Here is a 22,202-nt window from a genome sequence, read left to right as displayed (position 1 = left end):
AGTAAAATCATTCTTATTTGGATTGGAATCTTTACACCTATGTTTTCCCATACCGTTATTATCACGTCTAGGTATAGGTGTAAGGATCGTTAATTAAGCTTCATGCCTGGAATTTCTTAAGACCCGCCCATGAAGACATGTCACGGTGAAGAAAAAAACAAAAGTCAAAAACAAAATAATCCAAAATAACTTTGACCAATGTGGAAATTCCCACATCACAAACCAACATGAGCTAATGAGCTTAAATCATATAGATACAAGGAAGGCAACTCACAACAAGTGTAAAGGATCAATAAAATTAAGACTGGATAGGTCAAGGATAATCAGACCCACGTCTATAGGTCATTCCTCGAAAGATACCAAGACAAACCTCAACCCAGTCTCATTGAATCAAGTTTGGGGGGTTATTATTTCGGCCTGGACACAAGGCCTAGAAACAACCATGGTCTAGCCCAAATACAAAATTCCTTAATGGCTACAAGTTTTGGGGAAAACAATTGACCATCATATCAAAGTAAAGAGAATTTTGATGTTGGTTGATCTCACATCAGATCAAGGACGTCCGTTATATCTAGGTCCCAAGAAAGGTTTTAACGCCTCAAAAACAAGCATAGAGAACATGTAGTAAAGAAAATTGATAAAAGGAGGACCATCAAATCACATAATAAATGATATTTAGACAAACATCCTACATAGAAGGTTGTGGTTTTCAAAATCATATAACCTACTATAAAAAAGGAAAATAAGACGTTAAATCTGGGACAAACACTTTTACCCTAAAAATACCTCTCATTATCTAACTTAAGCGTTAGAGTATTCATAGATATCCCTTTTGATGCCGAACCATACTTGGAGGATGCCGACATACTCCGACATACTCCAAAATACAACTGAGATCTTACTCTCACCCACATGAGCAACTTTTCTCTTCATGAGATCGCTAAGTTTGCATATTTTGTTGCTCTCATTATATAGTTTACAACTTTGTCTCTAGCTCACATTTTCCTTTGTCTCTAGCTCACATTTTCCTTAATAAGATATATCGTCTCCATGATAAGCCTATGACCATTATAAGTGGTAGAGAAAAAGTGTTTTGCTAGCAACTATGTCAGAGTTATTTCGTCTTAATGGAACTATCTTTCATTGAGTAGCTCTTATAACCTAGAGATAAGCGATGAAATAGAGGTAACCAACTGGATCCTTGAGAGTTTCCTTTGTTGCTTTGTATTTGACTTCCTTAAGTTTTGGCTTCACATTTTTCAATTGTCCGTAATTTTAGTAATAACATGTCCTTACAATCAGATCCTCAAAATGTTGAGGATAAGGTTGCAATCAAGCCAGCAAATAAAGATGCAGGCAAAAGGTCCCCAAATCCTATTGGGCATCGTCCATACAATGACTCATACAGAAAGAGGGCTCATGACTATTATATCTGAGCTACAGAAATATATAGTAACTACCTTTTATGCTTCCAAATGGAAATAATTCCCTTCTCACCTGGAGCTGCTTCTGCTCTAAAGACAAGACATTTTTTCTCAATTTATCCCTATCATACTTTTGCATCTCTTAGTATTAAGCATAATTCAAAGAGCACAACTATAAGACACCAATAGTAGAATCTCAGTGACGTTATTGATTTTCACCTACAAATGATTTTGCAGTCCAGAATATTCTGCCTAGGAAAAAAATTATGTCCAATGATTGGAAAAATGTATATATGTTCTTGCATTACATATTCTGATTACACCAGCAAGGACACTGCATAATAATAACATACAACTGGCATATGCCACCACAATAATCCAACCTAAACCAGCCAGGGAGTGAACCATCTAGCCAGGGTGAAAAGTCACTTCCATCATGCCAATATATAGTCTGAATCACTTAGAATGAGGAGGCAACTCTGTGCATGTCTCAGTGCCACTTGAGTTCACTTTGCATTATTGGCCTTCTGTAGCTTGATTAGTTTTTGAATCAGAATCATTGTCCTCATCATGTGATGTCAGACCCAAACTCAAATCCAAACTCTCATTGAGATCTTGACGTACTACCTGATTTTTGTCTTGAGGCTGAAACATAAAGTCGTCATTATACATGATAAAGTCAGTAAAAAGAAATTATAACAAATAGCTTGCTAGTTATTGCTGTGGACTTCAATTGAGTTGGTAACACACGACAAAGTTGAGACATGTAGTTACTATTTACATGATAATAATTCCAAACTACAAAATTTCAAATTGGGTAATGCAATGCTTATTTGAACTCTTAAACTTGCCCATTCCGTTTTTCTTCTAGATTTTTATCAAGTTGAAACAAGAACAAAGAGGTAAAAGAGAAACTAAGGTATTAATCTAATGATCCCCAAGTCATCAGACAATGCCATGATATTCTATCACATATCATTTTTCTATCCAACTCATTAACACATGTCCTAACTACAACTGCAAAAACATCTCCCTTCTATCTATCTATCTATGTGCGCATTGTATAGAATGTGAACTGCAGTTATTAAATTCTAGAAAAATACAATGGTATGCAGATAAACATGAAGTGAAGATATTAGCAAGGGATTACCTCTCTTTATTCCATTGGGACGTCATTTCTATCAGCTTTTTCATCGAAAATCTCATTCTTGCTAGTTGGTTCTGCTGCACTTGAATCGGCCTCTACTGGATTAGATTCATCTTCTACCTTTTCAGCAATCTCGTCAATTTCTGTAGCCTCATTTTTCTGCTCCTCTAGTACAGCAACCTGCATCATCAGACAGTCCTGAATATTACCACAATGCCTTCCCAATCCCCATGACATTTAACATCACATTTGAATTTATCATCCATCGAGATAATTGGCATCAAAACAAGGAATACTGAAATGATTTATTATGGCAGAAATGTGAAAGTGTAACAAAAATGACTTAAAGTTCCAGGCTGGACTAAAACATGGGAAAGAAAATTCTAGAAGGGTGAATGATGGTGGGACGTATTGTCGATGGCAGAGAGGCAAAATCCCGTCGTACCGGCCGCTTTGCAGCGCCGTTATATCGGATTATGACGGAAAAACCCACAATATCGGATGTTATATACCATTGTGGAGAACCCGAAAACAGCCATGTATATCTGCCATAGCGGCCATCACGCCGCTGTTTGATAACACTGGGTGGGACTGGGTCTCCTCGTCAAAGCTGGAATCAGCTCATCAGAGTTAGGATCACTCACCTTGTTGGCGCATTGATTCATTGCAGAATTGCAAAAGCTGCAAGGTTGAGACTCGACACAACAAAGTTCCCTTGTTTATAGATGAGTTCACATTGTGATGCTAAATGCATCTATGGAGTCAAGTGCTATAACTAGGCTATACCTCAACCACATATCATTCAACTGTTGTTCTTATCTTAGAGTCTTTAAAAAAAACACTGCCACTGCCATTGTATTGTACAATTTGTACTCATACTGAAGACTATGCTTGTCTATCCAAGTCTATTACAAAAGCAATTTTTTGAGTTAACTCAACTTTGATACCTACTATTGCAAAGTAATATGATACAGAAATTGACAACCATGGATGACTATAGCTCTAAGCAGTAGATTCCACCCAGTGTTATTAAATAGCAAATAGCGGCGCCATGGCCGCTATGGTGGATATACATGGCATTTTGTAGTCTCACCGCAATGGTAAACATCGGCCAGATATTGCAGGCTTTTCTGCCATAATCTGCTATAACGGCGCCGCAAAGTGGCCGGTATGCCGGTATGCCGAGATTTTGGCTCCGCCATGGACCGCCATCTGCCATCAACAACATTGATTCCACTTGATGGCCAACAATGTGGGGAAATAAACACTATTCAAGGTTGCACAAGCTATTTCCAACATAAGTGTGATTTATCGAAGGGAACGCTAAAGTAGCATTTGATAAGTGTTATACATGGCTGGAACATCTATTTTTTAAGTTTTTTCTTTAAAATGTTATAAAATAAAAAGAAAAATGAACTAAGATAATAAATTAAGAAGAGCAATTTCCAAGATATTCCTATATTTAAAATCATATCCTTTTATACTATATAAAGAATAACTTTAAATTATCAATTTGCAGCGTGGGTGCAATCTTTATATTTGATCATGATTGATCCATATAACATGTAAAATACTTATCTTTCAATGGTCACGACGACACCGCGATTTGTAAAAACACAGAACCGAATCATAACTAACTAAACACACATCTAGTCGAGCAGCTGCGTTTTTTGGTTTCACATGCGTTGACATTCAATATAGCAGTATGCTGTAAATTGCTTTCTCAGATACATAAAACATTATTCACAACATGATTATGCCTAGTATTGAATTAAAAAGTAATTATAAGATGATCAATTATTGCGACTTTATGAAAAAACACTTATCTTTCGAGGATGGTGATGTTACTGTTTCAGTATTGTGATCAGATTCGCGGCGACGAATTTCAACAAAGCCCCTTTTCTTGACTCATAGTCAATTCCTCCAAAGTCAGTAGCCTTCCTTCTTTGAAAACAATATTCGACTTCTCTCAATCAAAATTACCAATTGAAATCGTGTTCCTGCAAAGCACTCTCTTTAAGTATGCAAGCATTGCTTCTACACAATGTCAGTGTTAGCAACGCTTCACTAATTGCATTCCTTCTGCGCTACATTAGACATAACAACTTCGCTTAGATGCCCTGTCGATATTTTTGGCTTCGCAAGACGGTCCTCTGATTCTGCATTTATTGTGTGATTTGAATGCCTAGCTATAGTGTTGTCTGTTTTCTCTTCGGTACATCACGGGTTATGAGTGAAATGAACTCACACAAATCATCGTAAACAAAATACACAACATACCAAAAGCATGTGATTAATATTATACGTAACCAAGATATAATATTCTAACAACATTAAACATGCTTGTCCATGTATGTAAATAGTAAAAGCTAGAGACCCTATTCAAAATCTAAATACCTGAGGTAAATAGCTCCAGCCACTGTTTTAGAAAAGAGAAGCAAGTCTCACCATTCAAAAACTCTGCAGACCTTTTCATGTATTAGTTACGATCAATCAATTCGTTTACCATGCCGCCCAAATCATTAAGAAGAATATAATGTATCAAAAGGAAAATTCTTTTTGGAGTCATTAAACATCAATATGCACATAATCCAAACATTGCAGCACTATCTTATGTCTATAAACTGCTAATGGTGAACATCTACACATGGAGGTATGTTCAAAGTTTACTATATTGTAAACAACATTCAACCTTTGATACAAACTACAAAATAAATGTAAAAATCTTAGTATGCTAAATTCTTAGGGAATACTTCAACATGAAATTTAGCATAATTGCCAGTAGTTTTTATAGTGACATGCTGTCAGATGATCATTAACAAAGACTCTCTTCTTTAACTTGACTATCTACAAAAGAAAATGTTCTCAATATTGTTTCAAAGAGTTATCTAAATGGAGATATGTCAATTAAAACAAAAAATTAGACACAATTCTCAATAATCATAAAATCAAAGAATCAAACTTTAATTAGACCTATAGAGAACTGTGAAAATTTATGAGGTCCAACCTCCGACATCAATAGCCTAGTTTGCTAGAGAATCAGCTGCACTGTTATAGCTCTTTAAACATACAAAAAGAAACATATTTGTTAATGGTGATGCAAATACATAAGGATATCTTACTGGCCAATATCCACAGATTCCACAAATTCCGACTTCTTGTTAACATCTGACTTGTTGTTAACATCTCTACCTGCTGATGGATATCATATTGGCCAATATCTCACTCTTGTTCCTTTAAACAGACACACAGCTTCAAAAAGTGCAACAGAGTTAGCAATAGGAACCTAATCAATTGGAAAATCAAACTTCATTAATTAGTCATTCAAACTTAGCAAGTTAATAATTATGTCTCCCCCTCAATGAATACCAACACAATACCTGGTGAAGAATCGAAGCGTTTGTAAATTCTTGACGTAAATGATCACACGAGGAACTGGTTTCATCCTGCTATCGTATTGGAACTTTTCAGACCATCGATGATACAAAGAGAGAGCTCGATGTCCATGCGGATTAACCTACCAATGGAGAAAATGAAATTGTGGTGAGGTGACTCCATGTTCATTTCAAGAACTCTCTCCTACTGCCATTGCCATCTTTACCATTTCGGTATCCAATGATGATGATGGCGTGACCCCCGCCACTAACGATCATCGTCACACAGATGAAACCATAATACAATTTATGTTAATTATAAATGATTAGTAACTGTAAACATCATAAAACTTCAATCATTACTTACTCCTTGAATGTTGAATTAAATCGAACATGTTGAGATCACTCCCAAAATCAATTTCCAGTCTCAAATTCTTAAAATAGATAGGCTATGGAAAAGATATTATATTAGTCAAGTAGATTTTAAGTAAAGCCTCTCTTTTACCTGGATGTCGGTGTGACTGCAGAGATAAGAATCAAACTCGGTTGGGTGACAGCTATTTGTATCAACTACAGTTACTGAAAGCATATCATAACCAGGAAAATAACAATTTTAAAATTCAAATAAAGAGAACAACCCAGTAAATTGATTTGCGGGTAATAACGATTTAAGGAACACTACAAATAGATAGTTGCTACTATAATCCAAATGTGTTTATCAACAAACATCTCGAACCTTCTCCGCGAATCCAAACCTGTACCACAATTATGCACTTGCAATCGATGTTCGAACACAGAGTCATTTGATATTCGACACATTTCAAGCGACTCGAAACAACAACAGCAACACGCAACGGATCGAACACACCTTTAGCAGAACAACAAACTACTTCCATCAGCTCATAGCAAACTCACGAATTCCAAAATCGGTATAAGAAGCTGAGTGAAAATGAACCGTACCTACGCATTACCACTGATAGAGCTCGACCTCTACATTTCTATTAAGGAAATTTGAAGCTTATGATTTGCTATTTTCTTGTGCCATTTGTATTTATGCCTCAGCCATTTGTAGTCTTTGAACCTCCTTTTTCATTAGGTGTAACTGGAGTAGCAGGCGGCTAAATTTAAAAACCAAGTTATTTACATTATTCATATAAACTACTTATAGTTTAAGAGAACAATCAAGCAGGTATCAATTAATTACAACATTCTTTGAATATTTATCAGTATTAATCATCTCTACATCCTTATCAAGTTTCACGAAGAGTAAATTTTAATTCTAAAAAACAAAAACAATATCGCATGTACAACTATCATTTGTTTCTACTACACTTGATAATCTGAAATATCGATACTGCATATAGAGATGATAAAATTTATAATCACATATCATAGTATTCCAACAAGGAGCAAATGTAAATTGTGATATCACTTACCAAATCATGGAACTTAAGAATGTAGAACATCTTAAGATATCATCGAGTTTCCCATCTCTCTAGTTTGGAATAATATTTCAAGAAACTAGAAACTACTGCCAAGGTCATAAGCTTTTCATAATAGATATTCCATGTGTACCTGATTATTTATTTTCCATGTGTACCTCATCTTGGCAGCTCGTTCGATAGACCGACTTAACTCCGTCTGCGACGAAATAAATGAACAGTTACTGCACATGCTCAATATCCTTCACAATATGTCTAGTAGAATACTAAACGCGGACTGCAGCCTTTCCCCTTGAACCTCCCTCCAACCACAATATGTATACGACCAGCAATGCTTCTAAGTTGATCGTATCGCATCTGCAGAATATTAGAAGAAAGTGTGTCAAAAAACTCTTCATTAACAACACTAAGGAATGTGGCCAGTAACATAAATTCCCCTGGCCTGTAAACTACATAAAATGCCTGAATCAACAATATTTACATCATAACGATCCTCGACGGTTGGATTGTAAGCTTCAGAATATCGGTTGTAACATCAAATGCCCATATCAACAATATATATCTACAACAAAAACAAACAAACAAATAAGAGAAAGAACAAAAATCGCACGTACAAAAATAAAAAATCGCACGTACAAAAATAAAAAATCACCAATCTAACAAATCACACAAATGCAAATTAAATTCTCAAATCAAAATTCACAATTGGTAAATCAATGTCGCAGATCTGAAAAATCATTGAAAAACCAGATATGGATATTGTTGATAGCATATCATCGGTTACAAATATCAAAATAATTGGTAAATCGATGTCGCAGATTATCGCATAAAGGATGAAGAGAAAGAACATAACATATTAGAAGCAAATTGGAGTGAAGGTATAAAACATCACCTTCAAATTGCATAAACCACCACACGTTCCTTACGAATCCGACATCGCCGGCATAATAGCCTTTCGTCCTCCTCTCCCCTATCCGCACCATCGTAGCCTTTCGTCTGCCATAGCGGCCATCACGCCGCTGTTTGATAACACTGCGTGGGACTGGGTCTCCTCGTCAAAGCTGGAATCAGCTCATCAGAGTTAGGATCACTCACCTTGTTGGTGCATTGATTCATTGCAGACTTGCAAAAGCTGCAAGGTTGAGACTCGACACAACGTTCCCCTTGTTAATAGATAAGTTCACATTGAGATGCTAAATGCATCTATGGAGTCGTGCTATAACTAGGTTACTACTGCAGTCACATATCATTCAAATGTTGCTCTTATCTTAGGGTTTTTAAAAAACGCTGCTACTAACATTGTATTGTACAATTTGTACTCATACTGGAGACTCTATGCGCGTCTATCTAAGTCTACTACAAAAGCAACTTTTTGAGTTAACTCAAGTTTGATACCTACTATTATAAAGTAATATGATACAAAAATTGACAACCATGGATGGTTATAGCTCTAATTAGTAGACTCCACCCAGTGTTATCAAATAGCACATAGAGGGGCCATGGCCTCTTTGGTGGATATACATGGCGGTTTGCAGGCTCACCACAATGGTAAAATCAGTCATATTGCAGGTTTTTCCGCCATTATCCGCTATAACAACCCTGCAAAGTGGCCGGTATGCCAGGATTTTGGCTCAGCCATCTGCCATCGACATTACTGATTACACTTGATGTCCAACAATATGGGAAATAAACACCATTGAAGGTTGCACAAGCCATTTCCAACATAAGTGAGATTTACCCAAGGGAACGCTAAGGTAGCATTCTAAAAATGTAATCAGCAATCCATCCCAAAGATGTATTAAGAAATAACCCTATGGAATATACCGACAGAATGGAGAGATCAGTATTTTGACATGAATAAAGACTAAAAAATTATTGAATAATAATTTGGCAAATATCAGTATCTTTGCTGACTAGATCCTCCTTTACCATTTGACTATGTCTAGGGCCACAGACCACTATGTAATGACATCTTTCCTTTTCATTTTCACCAAAATAATCCATGTCTATTAGAGTATTAGCTTAAGTACTGAAGCCAGTCAGCATGTTACTGACAGCTGGCTGTTACTCTTAGTAGTAACTGGCTACTACAGGTCACAACTTGTAGTATATAAACAAGTTGTGATCCCTTGATGTAACTAACTTTTGATAATTGAAAATCAGTTACAACTGAATGAAAGTTCAACTATTCTCTATTTCTATTATGGTATCAGTTTAGCTTCTCCGATCCATGGACTCACAGCCAGGATCTCCCTCTTCCGCTCACGTCACGTCCTCGGCGACGCCGTCCGCTGCGGTGATGGACGAATCGCGCCGCCTTCAATTTGCGTTGAAGATCGCGTACAAACTCGATGACAAAAACTTCCACCTACGGCGTCAACAAGTGGAGCCATAAATCAACGCACACAATCTCACATATCTCGTTGTGTGTGTGCGTGTTCCTCCCAAATTTCTCTCCGATGATGATCGCCGTCAAGGTATCGTTAATCCTCTCTATTCTTCGTGGCTTCAGAAAGATCAATTGCTCTTATCGTGGTTGCAATCGACGCTGTCCATCGAAATCATGTCTCGCGTCATTGGATGTGTTCATTCTCATCAACTTTGGGATCGATTGTTTAATTACTTCCAAAAACAGACGCGTGCACGCGCAAGACAGCTTCACGTTGAACTTTGTTAGAACAAGATTTGTTCTGATCAATTATCTTAGTTTTGATGATAACAATAATATGAATTTTGCTTAAGATAATATGGTACTCTAATCCAATGCAATTTCCTTTTCAGGAAATATATAAAGAGTATGCATAATTCAGCGCTCAGAAGCTTTGTCTCAAAGGGTTCAGCATGCAACATCAGAACATGGTCTGGCAAGACATCAGAAGATGGTCGAAGCAGAATCAGAACATGGGTCTATGGAAGCATCAGAAGAACATGAGATCAGAAGCACTGAAGTTCTGATGGTATCACGCTCAGAAGCACTTCAAGGTCAGAAGATCAGAAGATGCTTTGCACCAAGCTGTTTGACTCTGATGATATTCAAACGTTGTATTCACAAACATCAGATCAGAAGGAAGTACAAGTGGCAAGCTACGCTGACTGACAAAAGGAACGTTGAAAGCTATTATAGGCAACGTCAGTAGACACAGCGTGAACAAGGCTCGAGGTAGTTGACAAAAGCGTATAACATTAAATGCGATGCTGTACGGAACACGCAAAGCATTAAATGCACTCAACGGTCATCTTCTCCAACGCCTATAAATATGAAGTTCTGATGAGAAGCAAGGTTAATGATTCTAACGATTCTGCACCAAAACAACTCATATTAACTTGCTGAAACTCTGTTCTATTCAAAGCTCAGAATCTTCATCTTCATCAAAGCTCACTACATTGCTGTTGTAATATATTAGTGAGATTAAGCTTAAACGTTAAGAGAAATATCACAGTTTGTGATTATAGCTTTTAAGAAGCAATTGTAATACTCTTAGAATTGATTACATTAAGTTGTAAGGAACTAGAGTGATCGTGTGGATCAGAATACTCTAGGAAGTCTTAGAGGTTATCTAAGCAGGTTGTAACTAGAGTGATCGTGTGGATCAGTATACTCTAGAAAGTCTTAGAGGGTATCTAAGCAGTTGTTCCTGGAGTGATCAGTGTGTGATCAGAAGACTCTGGAAGACTTAGTTGCTGACTAAGTGGAAAACCATTGTAATCCGTGCGATTAGTGGATTAAATCCTCAGTTGAGGTAAATCATCTCTGCGGGGGTGGACTGGAGTAGTTTAGTTAACAACGAACCAGGATAAAAATAACTGTGCAATTTATTTTTATCTGTCAAGTTTTTAAAGCTACACTTATTCAAACCCCCCCTTTCTAAGTGTTTTTCTATCCTTCAATTGGCATCAGAGCGTCGGTTCTAAGGTGCAAGCACTTAACCGTGTTTAGAAAAGATTCAGGAAGATAAAAACGCTTCAGTAAAAGATGGTTGATGAAACTGCAAAGTCTACACCTGCATCTACATCTGGCTCTGCTGAGCAACACAACGGTAACAATGGTTATACTAGACCGCCGGTATTTGATGGTGAAAACTTTGAATACTGGAAAGATAAACTGGAAAGTTACTTTCTTGGTCTAGATGGTGATCTATGGGATCTTCTGATGGATGGTTACAAACATCCAGTAAATGCCAGTGGCGTAAAGCTGACAAGGCAAGAAATGAATGATGATCAGAAGAAGCTTTTCAAGAATCATCATAAATGCAGAACTGTTTTGCTGAATGCTATCTCTCATGCTGAGTATGAGAAGATATCTAACAGGGAAACGGCCTATGACATATATGAGTCCTTGAAAATGACTCATGAAGGAAATGCTCAAGTCAAGGAGACTAAAGCTCTCGCTTTAATCCAGAAGTATGAAGCCTTCAAGATGGAGGATGATGAAGACATTGAAAAGATGTTTTCAAGATTTCAAACTCTTACTGCTGGATTGAGAGTTCTTGACAAGGGATACACCAAGGCTGATCACGTAAAGAAGATCATCAGAAGCTTACCCAGAAGATGGGGTCCTATGGTGACTGCATTCAAGATTGCAAAGAATCTGAATGAAGTTTCTCTGGAAGAGCTTATCAGTGCCTTGAGAAGTTATGAAATAGAGTTGGACGCAAATGAGCCTCAAAAGAAAGGTAAGTCTATTGCATTAAAATCCAATATCAAGAAATGCACTAACGCTTTTCAGGCTAGAGAAGAAGATCCTGAAGAATCAGAATCTGAAGAAGAAGATGAACTGTCCTTGATCTCCAGAAGGCTAAATCAACTCTGGAAGAACAAGCAAAGGAAGTTCAGAGGCGTCAGAAGTTCAAAGAAATTTGAACGTGGAGAATCTTCTGATGACAGAAGATTTAGCAAGAAGAAGGTCATGTGCTATGAATGCAATGAGCCTGGACACTTCAAGAATGAATGTCCAAAACTTCAGAAGGAAAATCCCAAGAAGAAGTTTCATAAGAAGAAAGGTCTTATGGCAACCTGGGATGAGTCAGAAGATGATTCAGACTCTGAAGATGAGCAGGCTAACTGTGCGTTGATGGCGACAGAAGATGACGGATCAGAATCTACATCAGAATCAGATTCTGAAGAGGTATTTTCTGAACTTACTAGAGATGAGTTAGTTTCCGGTCTAACTGAACTTCTGGAACTCAAGTCTCAGATCAGTCTCAAATACAAAAAGCTGAAAAAGCTATTTGAATTTGAAACAAAGAAGCTTGAGTTGGAGAATTCTGAATTAAAAGAAAAACTTTTAAAATTATCCAATAATGTTGGATCTCCTTCTGATTCAGAAAAATCCACTCCTAGTCTAAACCATATTCTGAAAGAATATGATTTAAGTTTCAGGAAGTTCCTATCTAGAAGTATTGGCAGAAGTCAGCTATCTTCTATGATATATGCTGTGTCTGGAAACAAAAGAGTCGGCATTGGTTTTGAGGGTGAAACCCCATACAAACTTGAACCTGTTGATGAAATGAAATTCACATACAAGCCATTGTATGATCAGTTCAAGTATGGCCACTCCCATGATATTAGGCACACTTCACATGCTCAAAGTTTTCACATAACACACACCAAAAAGCATGTGACACAACCTAGGAAATATCATGAAACTCACATTAAAAATTATCATGCTGTTCCTCCTATTGCTTACAATGTTAAACCCAAGTTCAATCAGAACTTGAGAAAATCTAACAAGAAAGGACCCAAGAAGATGTGGGTACCTAAGGATAAGATTATTCCTATTACAGATATCCTTGGCTGCAAAAAGGACAAAGCACAACATGTCGTGGTACCTGGACTCTGGATGCTCACGACACATGACAGGAAGAAGGTCTATGTTCCAAGACCTGGTGCTTAAGTCTGGAGGAGAAGTCAAGTTTGGAGGAGATCAGAAGGGCAAGATAATTGGCTCTGGAACTATAAAGTCTGGTAACTCTCCTTCCATTTCTAATGTACTTCTTGTAGAAGGATTAACACATAACCTCTTATCTATCAGTCAATTGAGTGACAATGGTTATGATATAATCTTTAATCAAAAGTCTTGCAAGGCTGTAAATCAGAAGGATGGCTCAATCCTATTTACAGGCAAGAGGAAGAACAACATTTATAAGACAGATCTGCAAGATCTTATGAGTCAGAAGGTGACTTGTCTTATGTCTGTTTCTGAAGAGCAGTGGGTCTGGCACAGAAGATTAGGTCATGCTAGTTTGAGAAAGATTTCTCAGATTAACAAACTGGATCTTGTCAGAGGACTCCCTAATCTGAAATTCAAATCAGATGCTCTTTGTGAAGCATGTCAGAAGGGCAAGTTCTCCAAACCTGCATTCAAGTCCAAGAATGTTGTTTCTACCTCAAGGCCATTAGAACTCTTGCACATTGATCTGTTTGGCCAGTCAAAACAGCATCTGTCAGAGGGAAGAAATATGGATTAGTCATCGTAGATGATTATAGCCGCTGGACGTGGGTAAAATTCTTGAAACACAAGGATGAGTCTCATTCAGTGTTCTTTGATTTCTGCATTCAGATTCAATCTGAAAAAGAGTGTAAAATCATAAAGGTCAGAAGTGATCATGGTGGTGAATTTGAGAACAGATCCTTTGAAGAATTCTTCAAAGAAAATGGTATTGCCCATGATTTCTCTTGTCCTAGAACTCCACAGCAAAATGGGGTTGTAGAACGAAAGAATAGGACTCTGCAAGAAATGGCCAGAACCATGATCAATGAAACCAATATGGCTAAGCATTTCTGGGCAGAAGCAATAAACACTGCATGCTATATTCAGAATAGAATATCTATCAGACCTATTCTAAATAAGACTCCTTATGAATTGTGGAAGAATAAAAAGCCTAACATTTCATATTTCCATCCTTTTGGATGTGTATGCTTTATTCTGAACACTAAAGATCATCTTGGTAAGTTTGATTCCAAAGCTCAAAAATGTTTCCTTCTTGGATATTCTGAACGCTCAAAAGGCTACAGAGTATACAATACTGAAACATTGATTGTAGAAGAATCAATCAATATCAGGTTTGATGATAAGCTTGGTTCTGAAAAACCAAAGCAGTTTGATAATTTTGCAGATTGTGATATTGACATATCAGAAGTTGTTGAGCCAAGAAGCAACGCATCAGAAGCAGAGCTTCTCAGAAGCAAAGAATCTGAAGATCAAGTATCAGCTTCTCTGGAGAATCTAAGCATTTCTGAAGAACCATCTGTCAGAAGATCATCCAGACTCATCTCTGGTCATTCAGAAGATGTCATTCTTGGAAAGAAGGATGATCCAATCAGAACAAGAGCATTCCTTAAGAACAATGCAGACTGTCAATTAGGTCTTGTATCTTTGATCGAGCCAACTTCTGTTGATCATGCTCTAGAAGATCCGGACTGGATAATTGCTATGCAAGAAAAATTGAATCAGTTTACAAGTAATGATATTTGGGATCTTGTTCCTAGACCAGATGGATTCAATATAATCGGTACAAAATGGGTTTTCAGAAACAAGCCCAGAATAAGAAGATGAGAAGTTCTTATGTATGGGTATCTTCTGAAATGAAATTTTTTTAGAAGTTCTGATTGAAATCAATTAGAAATTGTGATTCAGTTATTACTAACGTTTCATTGTCTAAGTTGATTCAGAATCTCTTTAAAAGCAAAACAGCTATAACTGGCTATCCAGATGGTAAACACGTGTTCACTATTCCTGGACAAGCGTGCGTGCAGTTGAGGGGACGTCTACTTAGGTAACTGTGCAAATCACGTCTTTTGTCATTATTATCTCTCCTCACGTCACGTAACATTAAATGCTTTTCATCATTTACTCTCTTTTAGTTTTCTTTTTATATTCTTCAAACGTTTCTTTTCCCTCTTATATTTCTCTCACTTTGCATTCAGTTTCTTTTTCATTCTCTCTCTTTACATTCATATCATAAACCCTAGCAGTCTCCAATATCTGCAACTTCATCATGAATCCATCGTCAAGCTCTGGAAATCAAGATAATGATCGGAAACAAAAGAGAAAGGCAACTGCTGAACCAGAAACCAAACCAAAAAGAGTAAGGATCACTCCCTCTTCAAAGACCTCCACCACCTCTTCCTCCTCATTCATCCTCTCGGAACCACCGTCTTCATCATCTGATATCTTCTCTCCTTCAACCCATCCATCAGATATTTCTTCATCTCTCTCACACCCTTTTCCCACCAGAACACCTAATCCCTATAGTGTTGTTCTTCCCGACTCCAGGTTCACTGTCAACCCTCCAACCCCTACCACTCAATCATATCTGGAGCTTTTACATTCTGATGTAAATGGCTGGTTGGAGATTCTGGGTGCTGCTCACCTTAACCATCTGGATGAGTATGCTACAAGCAACCTTTGGGATACCTTTCGTCAGGATTTCCTGGTTAGGGCTACAGACACTCAGAGAAGGATCATGTCTGAAGCTCCTGGTATTCGTGGTCTTCGGTTGGAAGCTGGTGAAAGCAGCTATCACCATCTCATCAGGAACAGAAGTGTTCTTGAGAAAAAGATACCTGCAGATGAGTTGGAAGAAGAAAATCTCTGCAGAGACATCGTGGTGTGGAGACCATGGTTTCCTGTGCTGACTGGAGATTTTCAGTGGCTGTTTAACTGGTTCAGAATGAACCCTTCTGAAAAAGCACCTCATATGGTTTTTCCAGTAGTGGTTTATCCTGCTGAAGTTGCTGGTCCTACTCCTCCAACAAACCTAGCAGCTATTCTTCAAGCGTTGGAAGATGGAACTTCTGAGCTGCCTGAACCAGAATATGCTAAGGCTACCTCTGAGTCAGACTCAGATGAGGAAATGGAAGATGCACAAGCTGAAGATCTTCCAGAAGATCACCCTGCTGAGATTGCTGTCCCTTTTGGCAGAAATTTAGGTGCCTCTTCTTCTGGTGAAACCTCAGCTCTGATGGAGACCTTGGAAGCTCTTCATCAGAATCAAGCTATGCTGGCTTCTCGTTTGGACGCGCAAGAAGTAGCCAATGCTGAGTTTCGCTCCTTCATGGCAAGGCAAGCTACAAGCACTGACGGGATTCATGATGTTCTGGCGCGGATTTTGCGTAGGCTAGGATCTTAGTCTTTTGGTCTTTGTAGTTTTCTTTCCTTGTTGCATCTGTTTTCCTGCATTCCTCTCTTGTAATCTTTTTTGATTATAAATGAAAAGTTTCTTTGTTTCTTTTTACATTCCAGTGATTTTATTTGTCGTTTTATTCATCTGAATCTTTTGAAATATTCTTTTTGATGTTATGACAAAAAGGGGGAGAAGATAAATGATAAATGATTTGATTAATCTATCAGTTGCTGGGTAAAGCTCCCACACATTTACTAACAAGAACTGCAAGTTCTATATGGTTTAAGTGTTTTGCAGGTATAAAGAAGTGAAGAGAATCTTCAAAGCAAACACCAGAAGCAAAACCATAAGAAGTGTTATTCTGTAAAAAGAATAAGCTCATGGAAACTGAAGCAAGCTGAGTGCTGTCAAGCTTCAGAAATCAGAAGCAAGAAAGAAGAATGAATCAGAAGCACTGATAATAGAATTTGATCCATATTTGTCTATTTGCTTTGACAAAATTCTATTTGCTCTGATACATTATTTTAGCCTATATGGCTCTGATACATATAATGTGTTCTAATATACATTTTATGTTCTGACTCGTTCATGCTGACTTTTGTCGTTTAGTTTTTGTTCTGTAACATTTCAGGATGTAGAGATGCTCTGGTGATGCTCTGGTACATTCAACAATGTTCTGATACAAATCTAGCATGAAGTGATGTTGGTAGAAATTCAAAGCTCTGAAGCTATCCGAGGGAAGCAGAAATCAGAAGCTGTGAATGTTCTAAAGATCCAGAAAACTCAAGTTCTGAAGCTGTCCTAAATGGAAGCAGAAATCAGAAGCTGTGAATGTTCAGAAGATCAAAGAAATTCAAGTTCTGAAGCTGTCCTAGATGGAAGCAGGAATCAGAAGCTGTGAGTGTTCTAGGGATCTAAAGAAATTCTAGTTCTGAAGCTGTCCAATGGAAGCAGAAGTCAGAAGCTATGAATTCTCTGAAGACAGAAGCTTATGTGATCGTCTCTACCGAAATAATCAGGGAAGTCTTTTATTAAAGTTCTTCGAGTATTTATTTCAGGGGGAGATTATTTATCTCAGGGGGAGATTGTTAATCTCAGGGGGAGACATATTCATATGCTTATGCTATAGCTGTGTAATTTGTCTTTTGCCGTCTGCTCTTTCTGATCGCAAATTCATATCATTTATATATGTTTTTGTCATCATCAAAAAGGGGGAGATTGTTAGAACAAGATTTGTTCTGATCAATTATCTTAGTTTTGATGATAACAATAATATGAATTTTGCTTAAGATAATATGGTACTCTAATCCAATGCAATTTCCTTTTCAGGAAATATATAAAGAGTATGCATAATTCAGCGCTCAGAAGCTTTGTCTCAAAGGGTTCAGCATGCAACATCAGAACATGGTCTGGCAAGACATCAGAAGATGGTCGAAGCAGAATCAGAACATGGGTCTATGGAAGCATCAGAAGAACATGAGATCAGAAGCACTGAAGTTCTGATGGTATCACGCTCAGAAGCACTTCAAGGTCAGAAGATCAGAAGATGCTTTGCACCAAGCTGTTTGACTCTGATGATATTCAAACGTTGTATTCACAAACATCAGATCAGAAGGAAGTACAAGTGGCAAGCTACGCTGACTGACAAAAGGAACGTTGAAAGCTATTATAGGCAACGTCAGTAGACACAGCGTGAACAAGGCTCGAGGTAGTTGACAAAAGCGTATAACATTAAATGCGATGCTGTACGGAACACGCAAAGCATTAAATGCACTCAACGGTCATCTTCTCCAACGCCTATAAATATGAAGTTCTGATGAGAAGCAAGGTTAATGATTCTAACGATTCTGCACCAAAACAACTCATATTAACTTGCTGAAACTCTGTTCTATTCAAAGCTCAGAATCTTCATCTTCATCAAAGCTCACTACATTGCTGTTGTAATATATTAGTGAGATTAAGCTTAAACGTTAAGAGAAATATCACAGTTTGTGATTATAGCTTTTAAGAAGCAATTGTAATACTCTTAGAATTGATTACATTAAGTTGTAAGGAACTAGAGTGATCGTGTGGATCAGAATACTCTAGGAAGTCTTAGAGGTTATCTAAGCAGGTTGTAACTAGAGTGATCGTGTGGATCAGTATACTCTAGAAAGTCTTAGAGGGTATCTAAGCAGTTGTTCCTGGAGTGATCAGTGTGTGATCAGAAGACTCTGGAAGACTTAGTTGCTGACTAAGTGGAAAACCATTGTAATCCGTGCGATTAGTGGATTAAATCCTCAGTTGAGGTAAATCATCTCTGCGGGGGTGGACTGGAGTAGTTTAGTTAACAACGAACCAGGATAAAAATAACTGTGCAATTTATTTTTATCTGTCAAGTTTTTAAGGCTACACTTATTCAAACCCCCCCTTTCTAAGTGTTTTTCTATCCTTCAAACTTCCCTCAGCTTCTCTGGATTCGCAGTCAATTTCTGATTATCTGCTTCAGATTCGTACGACTGTTGATGCTCTAGCCTCCATTGGTGATCCTGTTCCGTCTATGCATCACATTGATGTTATCCTTGAAGGATTACCGAGTGAGTATGCTTCCATTGTGTCTGTTGTAGAGAGTAAGTTTGGAGATATGGATCTAGACGAAGTTGAGATTCTTCTCATTGCTCATGAATTGAGGTTGAACAAGTTCAAGAAAACCTCTGTTCCTGATCTGGCATCCTTGAACCTCACTCAAGCTACGTCTCAACCTCCAGCTTCTAAAACTCCTCCGGCTAGTGCTACAGAGTCCACTCCCTCTGTTCCTGCCTCACCTACTCCTGAGCCTGATTACTCTTCTTTCAGAGGAGGAAGGTCCTATAGAGGTGGCAGAGGTGGTAGAGGTAGAGGAGGCAAAGGTTCTGGTGTTCAATGTCAGGTGTGCTCCAAGGTTGGTCACACAGACTTGAACTGTTGGCATAGGTATAATCAACAGTTTCAACCTCAAGTTGCCTATGCTAGCACTCCCTTTACACCAGTGCAGTGGACTCCTCCTCAAGTTGCTTATGCTCAAATTCCTGCTAATGTTTGGACCAGGCCTACAACCAGTGCTACTCCACAAGCCAGACCTGCTATCACATTGACTCCTAGTGCATTCATTGCCAATGCTGCTCAACCTCAGGCTGCTGCCACTTGGTATCCTGATTCAGGTGCCTCTTTTCATGTCACTAATGATGCCAACAATCTCCAACAACACACTCCCTTTGAAGGACATGACCAAATCTTTATAGGAAATGGTCAAGGTCTGAATATCAATTCAACTGGCTCTAGTCAGTTTCTTTCTACTTGTCAACCTCACACACCTCTCACACTTAAAAATCTTCTTCATGTTCCCTCAATCACCAAAAATCTCATTAGTGTTAGTCAATTTTGTAAGGATAATCAGGTTTATTTTCTGTTTACTGCTGACACATGTCTTGTTAAATCACAGGTGTCTAATGCTGTTCTCCTGGTTGGTAGAGTTGGCTCTGATGGCCTCTATGAGTTTCCTCCCTTTGCTGTCTCCAAGCCTACTCAGTCATCTGTCAGTTCCAGGCTTCCTTCTTCCTTAGTCAGTTCTAATAAAGTTGTACCTAGTGTTCAGGCTACTACTATTTCCCCTTCCCTATCCAATGTATGGCATTTAAGGCTAAGCCACCCTAATTCTCATGTGTTGAAACTTGTATTACAAAGTTGTAATCTCTCTTATCCTAATAAAAGTCTTGATACTTTCTGTTCTGCTTGTTGTGTTGGTAAAGCCCATAGATTACACTCTCCTATGTCACACACTACTTATCACTCTCCTCTTGAACTTGTGTACTGTGATCTTTGGGGTCCTTCCCCTCAACCCTCTACTCAAGGGTTTACATACTATATCTCTTTTGTTGATGCTTTCTCCAAGTTTACTTGGCTTTATTTGCTGAAGTCTAAGGCTGAGGCTCTCAATGTTTTTAAACAGTTTAAAGCCTTGGTTGAATTGCAACTAGGATATCCTATTAAGGTTGTTCAGTCTGATTGGGGTGGAGAGTTTAGGCCCTTCTCTAAGTTTCTGGCAGATCTGGGCATTCAGCACAGGCTCATTTGTCCTCACACACATCACCAAAATGGTGTGGTTGAGAGGAAACATAGGCACATTGTTGACTTGGGTCTTACCCTGTTGAGTCATGCTGCCTTACCCTTGACTTACTGGGATTTTGCTTTTACCACAGCTGTCTTTCTTATCAATAGACTTCCCTCTTCTTCTGTTCAATTTCAAGTACCTTACACTCTTCTGTTTAAAGCTGCTCCTGACTATAAATTTCTAAGGACATTTGGTTGTGCTTGCTTCCCTTTATTGAGGCCTTATAATGCTCACAAACTTGAGTTTAGGTCCCATGAATGTTTATTTTTGGGTTATTCCACTTCCCACAAGGGTTACAAGTGTCTTTCTCCTTCTGGGAGAATGTACATCTCCAAGGATGTCCTATTCAATGAGTCTAGGTTTCCCTTTCAAGAGTTGTTTTCAAAGCCAGCCACTTCTCTTTCCTCTTCCTCCCTAAAGTCTTCTAGTGTATCTTCCTTACACTCTTTATTACCTATTCCAACTTCTCCACAGTCTACCTCTTTACCTATGCCTACTCCTCTAACAGCAGTACCTTTCTCTTCTTCTTCCTTTACAAGTCATGTTACTCTCTCTCCTCCTACTGTTGTTAGTGAGGGTCTTCCCTCTTCTCAAACTGCTTCTCCTTCTTCCACCTCTTCTACTTCAACTGACACTGCTGTCCCTTCTCCCAGTTTACCTCCTAATGCTGTCCCTGTTGCTCATATTCCAACCAACTATCACTCTATGACTACTAGAGCCAAAGCTGGCTTCACTCAACCTAGACTGAACCCATCTTTACTGCTCACTCACTCTGAGCCTAAATCTGTCAAGCAAGCTCTTGCAGATGACAAGTGGAAAGCTGCTATGCAAGCTGAGTTTGATGCCTTGTGCAAGAATCAAACTGGTCCCTTGTTCCTCTTCCTCCAAATAGACAATCTATTGGCTGCAAGTGGGTTTTTCGTGTCAAGGAAAATCCTGATGGCTCTGTGAATAGGTACAAGGCCAGGCTTGTTGCCAAGGGGTTTCATCAACAGCAGGGGTTTGATTACAATGAGACTTTTTCCCCTGTGGTTAAGCCTATTACCATCAGAATTATTCTCACTATAGCCATCTCTAGACACTGGTCCATTCAACAGTTGGATGTCAACAATGCATTCCTCAATGGACTGCTCACTGAGGAGGTGTACATGGAGCAGCCCCCTGGGTTTGTCTCTTCTGATTCCTCACTAGTCTGCAAGTTACAAAAGGCTCTCTATGGCCTGAAGCAGGCCCCTAGGCAATGGTTTGAGAGACTCCAACAGGCCCTCATTCTCCTTCATTTCACTCCTAGCAAATGTGATCCTTCACTCTTTATCTACTCTTCCAATGGACATGTCATCTATCTCTTGGTGTATGTTGATGATATAATCATCACTGGTAGTGACTCAGGGCTGTTGCAACAAGTTATCACCAAACTCAATACTGCCTTCTCTCTCAAACATCTTGGTGATCTTGATTATTTCTTGGGCATAGAAGTTAAGGTTGCCTCCAATGGTTCCATGCTGCTCACACAGTCTAAGTACATTAGGGATCTGTTGCACAGGACTAACATGTCTGACTG

The 22,202-nt window shown here is 38.4% G+C and overlaps 1 protein-coding gene across 23 annotated transcripts in view; it reads right to left on the bottom strand.

The window, feature by feature from the left end:
- Positions 1-1,610: 1,610 nt before the first annotated feature.
- The window catches only part of LOC131595096 (transcription initiation factor TFIID subunit 1-like), a 39,259-nt gene continuing 18,667 nt past the window's right edge, over positions 1,611-22,202 (bottom strand). For 7 of the 23 annotated variants that reach the window (XM_058867344.1, XM_058867349.1, XM_058867350.1 and 4 more), the window contains 8 exons: positions 8,280-8,448; positions 7,869-7,949; positions 6,906-7,744; positions 6,682-6,813; positions 6,451-6,524; positions 5,952-6,088; positions 2,575-5,857; positions 1,611-2,069 (listed from right to left, as the gene is read on the bottom strand). The gene's annotated coding sequence lies outside the window, so the exon portion shown is untranslated. Of the gene's footprint in view, positions 2,070-2,574; positions 5,858-5,951; positions 6,089-6,172; positions 6,832-6,905; positions 7,745-7,868; positions 7,950-8,279; positions 8,520-22,202 lie in introns of all 23 variants that reach the window. The other 16 variants (XM_058867365.1, XM_058867367.1, XM_058867366.1 and 13 more) reach the window with 13 other exon arrangements.

The sequence above is a fragment of the Vicia villosa genome, linkage group LG4 (assembly GCF_029867415.1).
Source record: "Vicia villosa cultivar HV-30 ecotype Madison, WI linkage group LG4, Vvil1.0, whole genome shotgun sequence".
Taxonomy (NCBI): Eukaryota; Viridiplantae; Streptophyta; class Magnoliopsida; order Fabales; family Fabaceae; genus Vicia; species Vicia villosa.
The sequence above is the reverse complement of the archived record's forward strand: the minus strand, read 5'-3'. Positions and strand labels throughout refer to the sequence as shown.